This window comes from Protopterus annectens, chromosome 9.part0 (genome assembly GCF_019279795.1).
Source record: "Protopterus annectens isolate FY-2018-M chromosome 9.part0, PAN1.0, whole genome shotgun sequence".
Lineage (NCBI taxonomy): Eukaryota > Metazoa > Chordata > Ceratodontiformes > Protopteridae > Protopterus > Protopterus annectens.
The window spans coordinates 939,144,856-939,157,427 of record NC_056743.1 but is presented as its reverse complement, the minus strand read 5'-3'; positions in this window follow the sequence as shown (position 1 = coordinate 939,157,427).

Sequence of the window (12,572 nt, the reverse complement as noted above, 5' to 3'; positions counted from 1 at the left end):
ATAAAGAGTAGACTCCTAAGGGAGGGCTGGAAGGTGAGGTAGTACGGCAGCTGGTAAAGCCTAGCACCTACCATCTGCTACTTCTGGCTATAGTCTTTGATATTCCTTGAGAAGGGTATACTGAGGCAGAGAAGGAAGGTTTGTTGTATTGAGAGTGGACTCCTAAGGGAGGGCTGGAAGGTGAGGTAGTACAGAAGATGATAGAACCTAGCACCTACCGTCTGCCACTTCTAGCTATAGTCCATAAATATTGCTTGGGAGGGAGATATTAAGGCAGAGGAGGAAGGCTTGCTGTATAGAAAGTGAACTCCTAAGGAAGGGCTGGAAGGTGAGGTAGTGCAGCAGTTGGTAGAGCCTAGAGGCTACTGTATGCCACTTCTAGCTAAAGACTCATAATATTCCTTTTGCAGGTGATATTGATGTAGAAAAGATGGTAAGTACTTTGCTAGAAATTTTCAGCAGAGTAAGTTTTCCACAAGAAATACTGATTGGCCAAGGTGCAAACTTCATGTCAGACCTGCTGACCTGTCTGTGGAAGTGTTGTGGGGTGAAACATTTAAAGAACATCCCCTACTATCTCTAGACTAATGGTCTGTGGAGAGGTTGAACTCTACTTTGAAGACTATGCTATGAGCATTTGCAGACCAACATATGAGGGAAGTCTTGGATAGATTAAGTAGGGCAGGATTAACCATTAAACCCAGTAAGTGTCAAGTGGGTATGGCAGAGGTCACTTACTTAGGACATATAGTGGGAAGTGGTAGAATTAGGCCAGAGCCTGTCAAGGTGGAAGCTATTCAAGCATGGCCAGTTCCTGTTACTAAGAAACAAGTGAGAGCATTTTTAGGGACAGTGGGGTACTATAGGAAATTTGTGCCCAATTACAGTAGCATAGCTGCGCCCCTTATAGACCTAACTAGGAAGAATAAACCGGACAAGGCAGTGTGGACCACAGGTTGTGAACAGGCATTCTAAAAACTAAAAGAGATTTTGGGAGGACCCCTGTTTTAGCCAGCCTAGATTACAATAAAGAATTTATTGTACAGGTAGATGCTTCTAATTATGAGGTAATGGTTATGCTCAGCCATGTTTTTGCAGAAGGAGAATTGCACCCAGTGGTTTATCTGGGCCATAGACTCCAACCTAGAAAAGAATGTAATGCAGCTGTGGAGAAGAGTGTTTGACCCTAGTGTGGGCATTGCAAAAGCTGCAGCCCTATCTTTATGGGGGAAAATTCACTGTACTCACAAATTATAACCCTCTAACATGGTTTAATAGGGTCAGTAAGCAAAATGCCAAGTTACTGAGGTGGAGTCCAGGATTGCAAGCATATGATATGACCATACAACATCACAGTGGGGTTATTAATGCTAATGCAAATGGATTGCCCAGGAGAGGAGTGAGTTAATATTTCCAGGTAGACCAATTTTTCTCAAGCATCAGTTTTCAAGGGTCATTTGAAAATCATGCTGGAGTCATAAGGAGGGAGAGAAATGTGAAGAAAATGAAAACATTGTCATCTGTCTTAGCATGTCTGGCAGGAGATTTGTTTATATTCTGGATTAACTTGTTTAAGCCTGCCTTGGCCTTGCTGTTACATGTTAGGTTAGATCAGGGACAGTATTCTTTAGTTAGATTAGGAAAGCTTAGTTATTAAGATAGAGTTTTTCTAGAATAATGGACTTTTATCCTGCAGTTTAATTTTACATTTCCGGTGATTAAATTCTGGTGTTTATTGAAAGTTATTGATTTACATTCTTGTAATCATTTTACTTACTAAATTTATTTTCATTACTTTACATTGTGGCTGAAAATTAGTGTTCTTTAAAGATTAAAGAGTGTTTAGACCTGTTTGATACTTCCCCAGGCCTCCTCGATGGCCTGGCTGCTCTGGACATAGCTATCATTTATTTTGATATTTAATTTTTCATAATTAGACACCTCTTTAGAAGAGCATGAAGACACTCTTATTGGTGGTAGCATTACCATATTATCTTGGGGAAGGGACACAGCTGGAAAGCTATGTCAGGCTTTCCCAGATGTGTTTGGATGTGTGAGATTTAAATTTACTTTGAGTGTGAGTATATCAGAGGTCTTAAACTGGAACACATTGCTCTGAAGTATGTAACAAGAAATACATTTGTGGTGGACAGAGGTATATAGTCCAGCCTCAGGAAAATTGAGCATGTTCCTTTTATGCTGTTAGGGGAAAATTGTGAAATATTACTCCTATTTATGTGACAGTCCCACATTGGAGTTAGTAATGAGGATTGAAGCTCCTTAGTTACTGATCCAGGATAGTAAGGGATGGCACAATAATTGGTGGGAGTCCTCTGGAATATAGACCATCATGAGACAGGTTAGTTTTACCCTACTGATTATGTGTTGTGATAGTAATCCTGTTCAGTATGAGAGGAAATGCAGGTTCAGACATTTGGTGTATGTGCTTAGCTGAGCAGCCAATGGTGTGAAGCTACCATCAGTGGGATTATGAATGAACACCTATAAGTTAGAATCCTGCTTAAACATAATGATATCACATATAGAACAGTGTACAGTTAAGTTTTATTTAAAGATAGCCAGTACACTTTTTCTTAGGACAAACAGTTAATAGTTTCTGAAAGCATACTAACTATTTTTCATATCTGGAAGGGGAAGAGAGATAAGAAAAGAACAGACAATGATCAGTGTAAGTGGGAGCACAGGCTGTAGCATGCACTTTAGCATGGGTAACCTTAATTTTATGTTAAATAATGCCTGTAGGTGCAGCCATCAATTTGAGGCAATTTTTCTTTTCTGGAGGGTTATAGATATTAAAGTAAACAAGTTCTTTTCAGTTGTAAGATATATAGATTTTACGGTATAAAGGGGAAAAAGGCTACACAAAAGCAAGTTTAATATTCATATGTTGTAATCTTGGACTGCTGGGGTGGGGTGTAAAAGTGCACTGATTATATTATATGTAGAATTAATATATTTTCTCTTTTTTATTTTACAAGCATGAATGTCTAGATTCTTATATTTGGCTTAAGCTGTAAACAGGTGATGTTATGTGATCCTATCTCGCCTACATTCTGACTGATGGGTTCGGAGCCGATCCCTCGGCTCCGACTCGGCACGCTTATGCCAAAGAGCGAAGTCTCTTATTGGCTGAGCTTACTATATCCCAGGATGCACCACTACCAGTCCCCCAGATCTCGTTTGCCGCTAACTAGCAAAGACGTGGTCTCGAGCTGGCTGAGCTAAGTAGTGTTTTCACTAACTTTTTCTGTCAGGAATTTGCTATTTCTATAACAAAAAGCTGTTTTAACAGCTATTCTGTACTTTTTGTGTGTGACTGGGTTTGTTTTGTGGAAAATTTTGTGTATGATTGTGTGTTTGTTCTGACTAGAGGCCCCCTTGATTTTAAGGGCCTTTCCCTGTCAGTCAATTTCTTGTCAAATCCTTAGGGGTTCTAGGATCCCCTTTAGTTATATTGTCTGTAGTTGTCGGACTGCCAATCTTAATCGGCAGCCGTAAGCTAATCATTGTAGTGACAGTCAATTTAAAAAAAAAAAAAAAAAAAAAACAGAACAGTGTGTTTTTTCGGTGATAGAGTTACTGAATTTGTTGTTATAATGTCTCAGGCTCCTAGGCCTTCGGGCTTTAAGAAGTGCACTAAGTGCAGTTTTAAAATGTCAATCACAGATGACCACTCTCTCTGTGTATATTGTTTGGGTGCCAAACATTTGCAGGAGTCCTGCAGCGTGTGTCACACGTTTTCCTCGAGGGTCCTCCAAGAGAGGAAAAATAAACTTATTCTGAAAGGCCTTATAAAACCCTCTTTTGAAGAAGCATTAGCATCCTCTCCTTCTCCAGCTAAAAAGAAAAGGGCGTCGGCTCCGACCAGTCCGTCGGACCCGACCGCCAAAAGGCATAGGCAGGCTTCTCCTTCGGCTCCACGGACTTCGGAGCCGAGGGCGGAACGGTCTGCCTCGATGCCTCCAGTCTCGACTCCTCTGGGTTTGGAGCCGATGGCTGGGGCATCGAGAGGCGGGTCACCTTCATCGGCTCCACTGATCTCGGAGCCGATGAAGGTTGTCCGCTCAGACACTTCCTCCTCGGCGCCGAAGTCCTCTTCGGCACCGATGGAAATTGGTTTGTGCACTCCTTCGGCGCCGATAGTTATCGAGTCGCCTCGGAGCTGGTCCCCTAGTCCCTTGGAGCCGTTGGAGAGACCTACTCGAACCCGTTCGGTCTCCTCCAGGTCATCGAGGATGTCAGATTCGGACATAGACAGGGTGCTCCAAAGACTGTTCCAGTCCCCAGTCTTTCAAAAATTTGTTTCGGCTCCAACCCAATTGGCTTCGGAGCCGATAGCCCACTTCATTGCCATTCCTCCTCCGACCGCTTCGGCTCCGTCGGAGCAGGTGCTGATGGAGCCAGTGGAGATCCTAGGGTCGGCTCCGACCCTTACTCCAACCCCGGCCTTCGGGTCCGAGTTTAGCACACGGACTTCTTCGGCCGGACCCGGGGGTGACGTTTCGGGACCAATGCTGTCGGTTCCGAGCCTCCCTCTCGGTGCTTCGGCCGTGGGACTTCCGTCTGCTATCATGGCTCCGGGGACCGGACATTCCCAGGATTCTGGGGGTCCGGCTTTCAGAGCTATGAGGAGTGCCTTGGCCAAGTCTTCTTCGGCCATCTCTATGGCTTTACCGGCACCTTCCCTGGGCATGGAGACTGGGTCTTTGGCAGTTCCCCTGTCTCTAGGCAGCGGAGCCCCGGGGCCTGATGTTACCCCCACTGGGGGTTCCCCTCCTCCTGAGGGTTCTTCGGAGTTGTCTTCGGAAGAGCCCCCAAGGAAGAGATCGTGCAAGAGGAAGCACGTGGACTCCCCCGATGAGTCTCTTACATCGGACACTGATTTTGATGATGCGGAGGGGTCCCCTAAGTCGTCCTCGGATGATGTCTCATTTGCAGACATTCTAGAAATCCTTAAGCAACGAGGCGGCTGGAATTCCAAACCCCCCTCCGTTGATGAGTCAGTGTTTCTCAAGGCCTTCGGGGCTCAGCCCTCCGCCTCCTGGGTGTCTCCGCCCTTTGACGAGCTCCTGGATTTGGTTTGTCGGAGGGCGTGGGAACATCCAGATACTGTGGAACCAGTGCCTTCTCGCCCTAACAAATTTCTGTCTGCCCCACCCGAGAAGGAGTTCTTGACGAAGGGCGTGGCTGCAGATGCCATGGTGGTGGCATCTGCTACCCAGCAGGACGTGGCAGAGGCTTCAACGTCCGTCCATCCTCCTAATAAGGAGTCTAGGAGCATGGACCGGTACGGGAAGCACACCCTGACTTCAGCGGCCTTTACTCTGAGGTCCCTGAATTATTTGGCACATTTCACCAGACTACAGAGGGATCTGGTCAAGGAGCTCTCAGACTCCCTCTCAGGTAACCTACCTGAGCAGCTAGCCCAGTCGGTTAGCTCTCAGTTGGCTATCCTTACCTCAATTTCTAACTCGTCCATGAGGCTCATTTCATATGCGGCCGAAGGGGCGGGCAGAGCGGCAGGCACAGGCGTGGCTCTACGGAGACAAGCCTGGCTCCGTTTGTGTCATTTCGCGGAGGCCTTCAAGTCTTCCTTTGCCGACGCTCCCTTTGATGGGTCCTCTTTGTTTGGACCCAAGGTAAAAGACACTCTTACCCGCTGTGAGCAAGAGGGAAAGACTTTATCTGCCGTAGGAGCACGTTATTCCACTCCCTTTCGGCCTTATCCCAAGGCTAAAAGAGGAGGGAAGATGTGGTTCCGCAAATCACAGAAATTCTTTTCCCAACAGCAGGAAGATTCCCCTTCCAGAGGCAGAGGACGGGGAAATTATTCTGGGAGATGCCGTCCCAGAGGCGGCAGAGGCCCCCGCAACAATGGAGACCGCGAGTCCTTTCATGGCTCTTCAGCCTCCCACACTCCATGAGGGATTGCCCGGCTGTGCTGCTCCGGAGCCAATCGGGTGCCGTTTTGCCAAGCACCTAAAAGCCTGGGAGTCTATTACTCAGGACAGATGGGTGCTTCAGATTATTGCCGGAGGTTACACCATCCCCTTCACACACTCACCCCCACCGTCCAAAAAAATCCCGGACCCACCACCCAGTCAAAGGGAAATTGCAGCCGTAGAAGCTTCAAAGCTGCTAGAAAAAGGAGTCATCCAACCGGTCCCCACAGACCAGATCGGATCCGGAAACTACTCAAGGTTTTTTTTAGTGCCAAAAAAGACAGGGGACCTGAGACCCATTTTGGATCTCAGCAAACTAAACCAGTCCGTCACGAAGTCCAAATTCCGAATGGTCACTTTACAATCCATTCTCCCATTGTTGGAGAAAGATGTTTGGATGTGCTCCATAGATCTCAAGGACGCTTATTATCACATACCGATACATCAGGCGTCCAGGAGGTATCTGCGCTTCAGCCTGGGAGACAGTCATTTCCAATTTTGTGCTCTGCCCTTTGGTCTCACCACAGCCCCCAGGGTGTTCACCAAGTGTTTGGCAGTAGTGACTGCTCACCTGAGGAGTCTCGGATTCCAAGTGTTTCCCTATCTGGACGACTGGCTCCTGACTGCCACCACCAGGCATCTACTACTAGAGAACCTACAAGCCACCATCTCCCTGGGTGCTTCCCTGGGAATTACATTCAACTGGTCAAAGTCTGTCTTGCTGCCTTCTCAGCGTATAAGATTCATAGGAGCAGAGATAGACTCAAAATTGATGCGAATTTTCCTTCCTACCGAAAGGATACAAACATTACAAGGTCAAGTCCGAGCCCTGCTTCTAAGATCCAAAGCCCCAGCCAGGTCGGTCCTGCAACTTTTAGGTTCAATGTCTGCCACGGTTCTCCTAGTTCCTCTGGCAAGATTGCACATGAGGATTCTTCAGTGGCTGTTATCGACACAATGGTCCTTTCAGGATCTCCCCCTCAATCATCACATACTGATTACAGAAACGTGCAAACGGGACCTCCGCTGGTGGCTTCTGCCATCCAATCTGAATCAGGGAAGACCTTTTGTTATGCCCCCTCCGGTAGCCACCTTGACGACGGATGCCTCCCAGACGGGGTGGGGGGGGGCATTGTCTGGGCAGGTCAGTTCAGGGATCTTGGCTTCCAAACGAAACCTTTCTCCATATCAATGTGTTGGAAATGAGGGCTGTACTTCTGTCCCTACAAGCCCTCCACAACTTTCTCCCTCAAGGCATTATCGCTATCCACACAGACAACATGTCGGTGGTCTGGTATCTAAACAAACAAGGAGGGACCAGATCTTACCCCCTTTGCAGAGAAGCCATGAGGGTGTGGGAATGGGCAGTGGCTACCAACCGCTTCCTGGTAGCGACCCACATTCCAGGAAAATCCAATGTATTGGCAGACAGACTGAGCAGGACTATTCTTTCTCCTCACGAGTGGTCCCTGAGCGAAGCTGTAGCAGCTCAGATTTTCAAAAGATGGGGGACTCCGTGCTGCGACCTGTTTGCAACACCACAAAACACAAAGTGCAAAAGGTTCTTTTCCTTGACCCCGCGTCAAGGGGAAGCAGCTACGGATGCTCTAGTCCACCCTTGGCCAACAGGACTGCTTTACGCTTTCCCTCCGGTTCCACTCCTTCCCAAAGTCATCCAGAAAGCTTCCCAATTGGTGTCCACAATGATTCTAATTGCTCCGTACTGGCCTCGTCAGGTATGGTTCCCCTACCTGCAGAAATATGCTCTGGACGGTCCTTGGTTTTTGGATCTAACCCCGGACCTTCTGATTCATCAGTCGGGACAACAGCACCAGTCCCTTCACACTTTGAGATTAGCAGCTTGGCTCCTCCACTTCCGACTTTAGTCAGAAATCACACCTTGGACCCTGAAGTTATTCACATTTTATCTTCAGCCCACAAACCCACCACTAAGAAATTGTATCACAGTAAGTGGAAGAGGTTTGCTATCTGGGCTCAACTCAGAGGCTTAGACCCTATTACTGCCCCGATACCAGAGGTCTTGAAATTTTTAACATCCTTGTTTAAGCAAGGATCTTCAGTCTCTACTATTAAGGTCCAACTAGCAGCTATCTCCAAATTTCACGAATCCATAGACCCACCGTTGATGAGTAGCAGATTATGTAAAACTTTCATGAAAGGTGCTGTGCTTTTAAGACCCCCAGTTTTTCATCCTGCGCCTCCGTGGGATCTTGATTTGGTACTTAGTGCCTTAACATCTCCTCCTTTTGAACCAGCTGCTACATGTGAGTTGAAATATCTGTCTTGGAAAACTGCCTTCTTAATTGCAATTACCTCTGCTAGAAGAATTTCAGAACTTCAAGCCCTATCTATCAAACCACCGTACTTGATTTTTCACAAGGATAGAGTATCACTTAGGCCTAACCCATCCTTTGTTCCAAAAGTTTGTTCTAATCTCTGTCTCCAACAATCTCTAGAACTACCAGTTTTCTTTCCAAAATTTTCAAACAAAGCGGAATACACCTTGCATAAGTTGGATGTTCACAGGCAATTGCGCTTCTATCTAGACAGGACTCAACAGATTCGAAAAACAGACCAATTGTTTGTGTCCTTTTCAGATAATAAACTGGGTAAAACCATCACTAAAGCGACTATTGCCAAATGGATTAGAGATTGCATAACTCAGGCTTATTCCTCTTCAAATAAGCAACTTACAACATCTGTCAAAGCTCACTCTACTAGAGCTATGGCTACCTCTATTGCATTTCATTCCAAGCTCGCTATTTCTGAGATTTGTGCTGCGGCTACTTGGTCCAACCCGCACACTTTCATTTCCCACTATAAATTGGATGTGGCATCTAAAGGGCGAGCATCATTTGGTTCCACGGTACTCAGGAGTGTTTTCCAGTGAGCCACCCAGGATTCAGGTGCTAGGGACGCTGTCCCATCAGTCAGAATGTAGGCGAGATAGGATCACATAACATCTTTTAGTTATGTACTCACCATAACTTCAGATGTTTGGGATCCATCTCGCCTACATTCCTAATACCCACCCTCCTTCCCCCTGCCTTGGAGATCAGAAGAGATTGAACAGTTTTGAGTTCTACTGTTTTTATCTTGTTTCATCTGACAATGTTATATAAGCAGTGCGTGCATGTGTGCATGTATGCGGACAAACTAGATCTGGGGGACTGGTAGTGGTGCATCCTGGGATATAGTAAGCTCAGCCAATAAGAGACTTTGCTCTTTGGCATAAGCGTGCCGAGTCGGAGCCGAGGGATCGGCTCCGAACCCATCAGTCAGAATGTAGGCGAGATGGATCCCAAACATCTGAAGTTATAGTGAGTACATAACTAAAAGTTTTGTAAGAATGTAGGCTTTATAAATAAGGCAAAATGATGAAAGTCATGAAAATGCTAAGAGTCTTAAAACTGGAAAGTTATTAGCTTGTTTGTTTTCCAGTAGCAACTGTTCAGTGGAGTCCTGATGTCTGCAGTTGAGAGCAGCTGTGAACCCTTTTCTGAGTGAAATTTACAAAGAGTTATTGCTGAGTATATTCCCATGGAGTCGACCTGTCTGCAGGTGCAAGCAATTAATCTTGAAAATTCTGAATATCTTTGCTGTGAGAAAAGCAACATTTAAAGATACAGTGGCAAGCAGGTCAGTGAACATTTTAAGTTTGAAATTATGGGAAGTGAATAGAGGGGAAGAAACTCCCTAGTAGCCTTAATCCTTTAATCCAGTTAATCGAACAGTGTACAATTAAATTTTATTTAATGATAACCAGTGCACTTTTTCTTAGGGCTAAATATGAATGGTTTCTGAAACCATACAAGCTGTTTTTTCATATCTGGAGGAGGAACAGAGATAAGAAAAGAACAGACACCAATCAATGTAAGTAGGAGCACAGGTTGTAGCATGCACCTTAGCATGGATAAGCTTAATTTTAGGTTAGATAATGCCTGTAGGTGCAGCCATCAATTTAGGGCAATTGTTTTTTTCTGGATGATGAAATTTGTGATTTGCAGATGTACATAGTTTTTTATGTGTTTATTGCAAGTTAAAAGGGATGTGCATGTTTTGTATTTAGTTTTTTGTTTCATGCTTTTCATTAAAACAAACCGTCTTGAAAATGTGACAAATACAAGGATATAATCTGTACAGTGCTCAAAAAAGTTTGGCTTTATTTGCAGAAGATATTATTTTGTACCTGAGAAATCCAGTAAAGTACATCTCAATTTGTGGAACATTTTGAGGTAGTTACAAGTCTTTTCAGGATATAAAATTAATTAAGTTAAAACAAAGGCTATAGTTGTAAATTATCTACCTACACACAAATTGGTTCAGCAATATACATATTTATTGGAATATGATAAGATGAAGTATTTAAGAGTATGGATTAAAAAGGCTTTCGTTATGGCAGCTAAGGATATGTGGGAAGAGACTAAACACAAGATAGTGCAAAAATTGAGAAACTGGAAATTTGTGGATATGGATAATAAGATATAAACAGTGAAAATGTTTTTAGCCCCTTTAGCCTTGTATACTGGTCAGACATACTTTTATCAGTCCAAGAAGAGGTTGTGGACAATAATTAATAAAAAATTGAAGGAATTTACCTGGGAGGCAAAGAGGGATAAGTTGATCCTTCCCATAGAACAAGGTGGTTTAGATTTACCTGCTTTGAAGGGATATTTTAGAGCTAGACAGTTAGGGCTCAAATACACAACACAAGCAGAAAGTTATAATACAAAGTGGAAAGGGATGATGATGAAGCAAGGGGGAAGTTCAAGAAATAGAGATAAAGTGAGATTTTGGATACAAAGCCTTAAGAAAAGTAATAACAAACATACAGAGCATTACATTCATGAAGTAGCAGAAAGTATTCTAAGAACTAAGCCAATATGAGAATGGAGAAAGGAAATTGTGCCAATAGATATGAGTGCAATTAGGGGTACAAAAAATAGGTATGAGGTGTCTGGAATTTACTTGAGAAACCTGGCAAAGGAACCAAGATATTGGGAGTAAATAACTCAACCAGGAAAGGTAACAAGAGTGAGATTAGGGCAAGAAAACATTGGATAAGTGAAATAATTACTATGGTAGAGTTTTTTAGTAGAATCTAAAACAGAAGCAACTGTTAAAAAAGGGATAATTAGTAGGGCATATAAAATATTGTATGATAACTATAAGACTCAATTAGAGGAGATTAGAAAAAACTGGGAAGAGAGATTAGAAAAGCAATTTACAAGAAAACAATGGCAAGACATATATATGGCTTCCAAATATGCAACCAAGTACAAAAGGTTTCGGATCTTTGCTTGGAAGTGTTTGCATAGGTATTTTTATACCCTAAGCAGATGTCAAGCAGATGTCAAATAATTTTTCCTCAGGTAAATAGCATGTGACAGTGAAGAAAGAGGTAACTGGGAACGTGTTTTGGAAGTGTAATGAGTAGGCAGATTTAAAAATTCTCTACAGAGTACTGTTTCAAAAATATTAGGTGAAAAAATGGCTGTAAGTAAGGAAATTATTCTTTTGAGCTGGGCTATAGGATCTGAATTACCTGTACATAGTAAGGCTTTATTAAGTGTAATTCTTTTGACTGCAAAAAAAAAAGCAATTACTTGAAAATAGAAAACAAAGTCTGCACCAACTGTATTTGAGGTATTGAATATTACAAATTAGATAAAAGAGCTGGCAGAGAGATCTTTATAAAAGGGAAGGAGCAATTTATATAGAAGTAAATGGAATTGTGAACAGAATATGTGCATAATAATGTTCAGGAGGAGGACAGAGTTATGGGAAGGAGGAATTCAACAATTGTTTTGTATTGCTGGACTGATGATAGTAGCAAAGAAAACTATATGTGCTGTATATTCTATTTAAATTGAAAAATGTTAAAATAGTTTGTTTTCTTTTCTGTTAATGTTTGTTTGTCTATGTCTTAAGTGATAGTTTAATAAAGGTGTTTAACAAAACGTTAGTGCTTAAGCAGGAAAGGAATGCTATAAGCTCTTTGAAACAGTAAAATGTTGACAGCACAAATAACAATGAAGATATAAAGGTTTGAAAGACATGGGGGATGGGGTTCTCAAAATTCAAAATAACTGTGAACTCTTTATAACAGAAAGATTAAAGTCATTGTATTTAAATATAAAAAATAAGGCATTAAACTCATCTACAAGCTGTGGTATAGGGCTGTTTCATATGTATAATAAATTAATATGGACAATGGACTTTTAATTACTTTTTAAGCTTAAAGTGAACAGCTGCCAGACAAGAAAAGGAAAGCACACCACTCATGCAATGACACAGAATGATTGTGAAACTGATGATCTGATGATGTTCTTTTCATTCATTCCTCAGTTGATGGATATTGGGTCCAACCTAGGATATGACTCGGCCGAATACACTAGACTTTCAGATCCAACTCACAAGCTCCTCCCTCTACCCATAATACCCTAGTCTACTAGCAATACCTTCGTTCTCATTTGCTGCCATCTTGCAAAGATGTAGATCCTTCTCTGAGAGCTATTGTGGTTACCGTTGCAGTTTTTTATGAGTAGCATATTCTTTAAAAACCTTTCATTTACCTCCTTCTCCTAA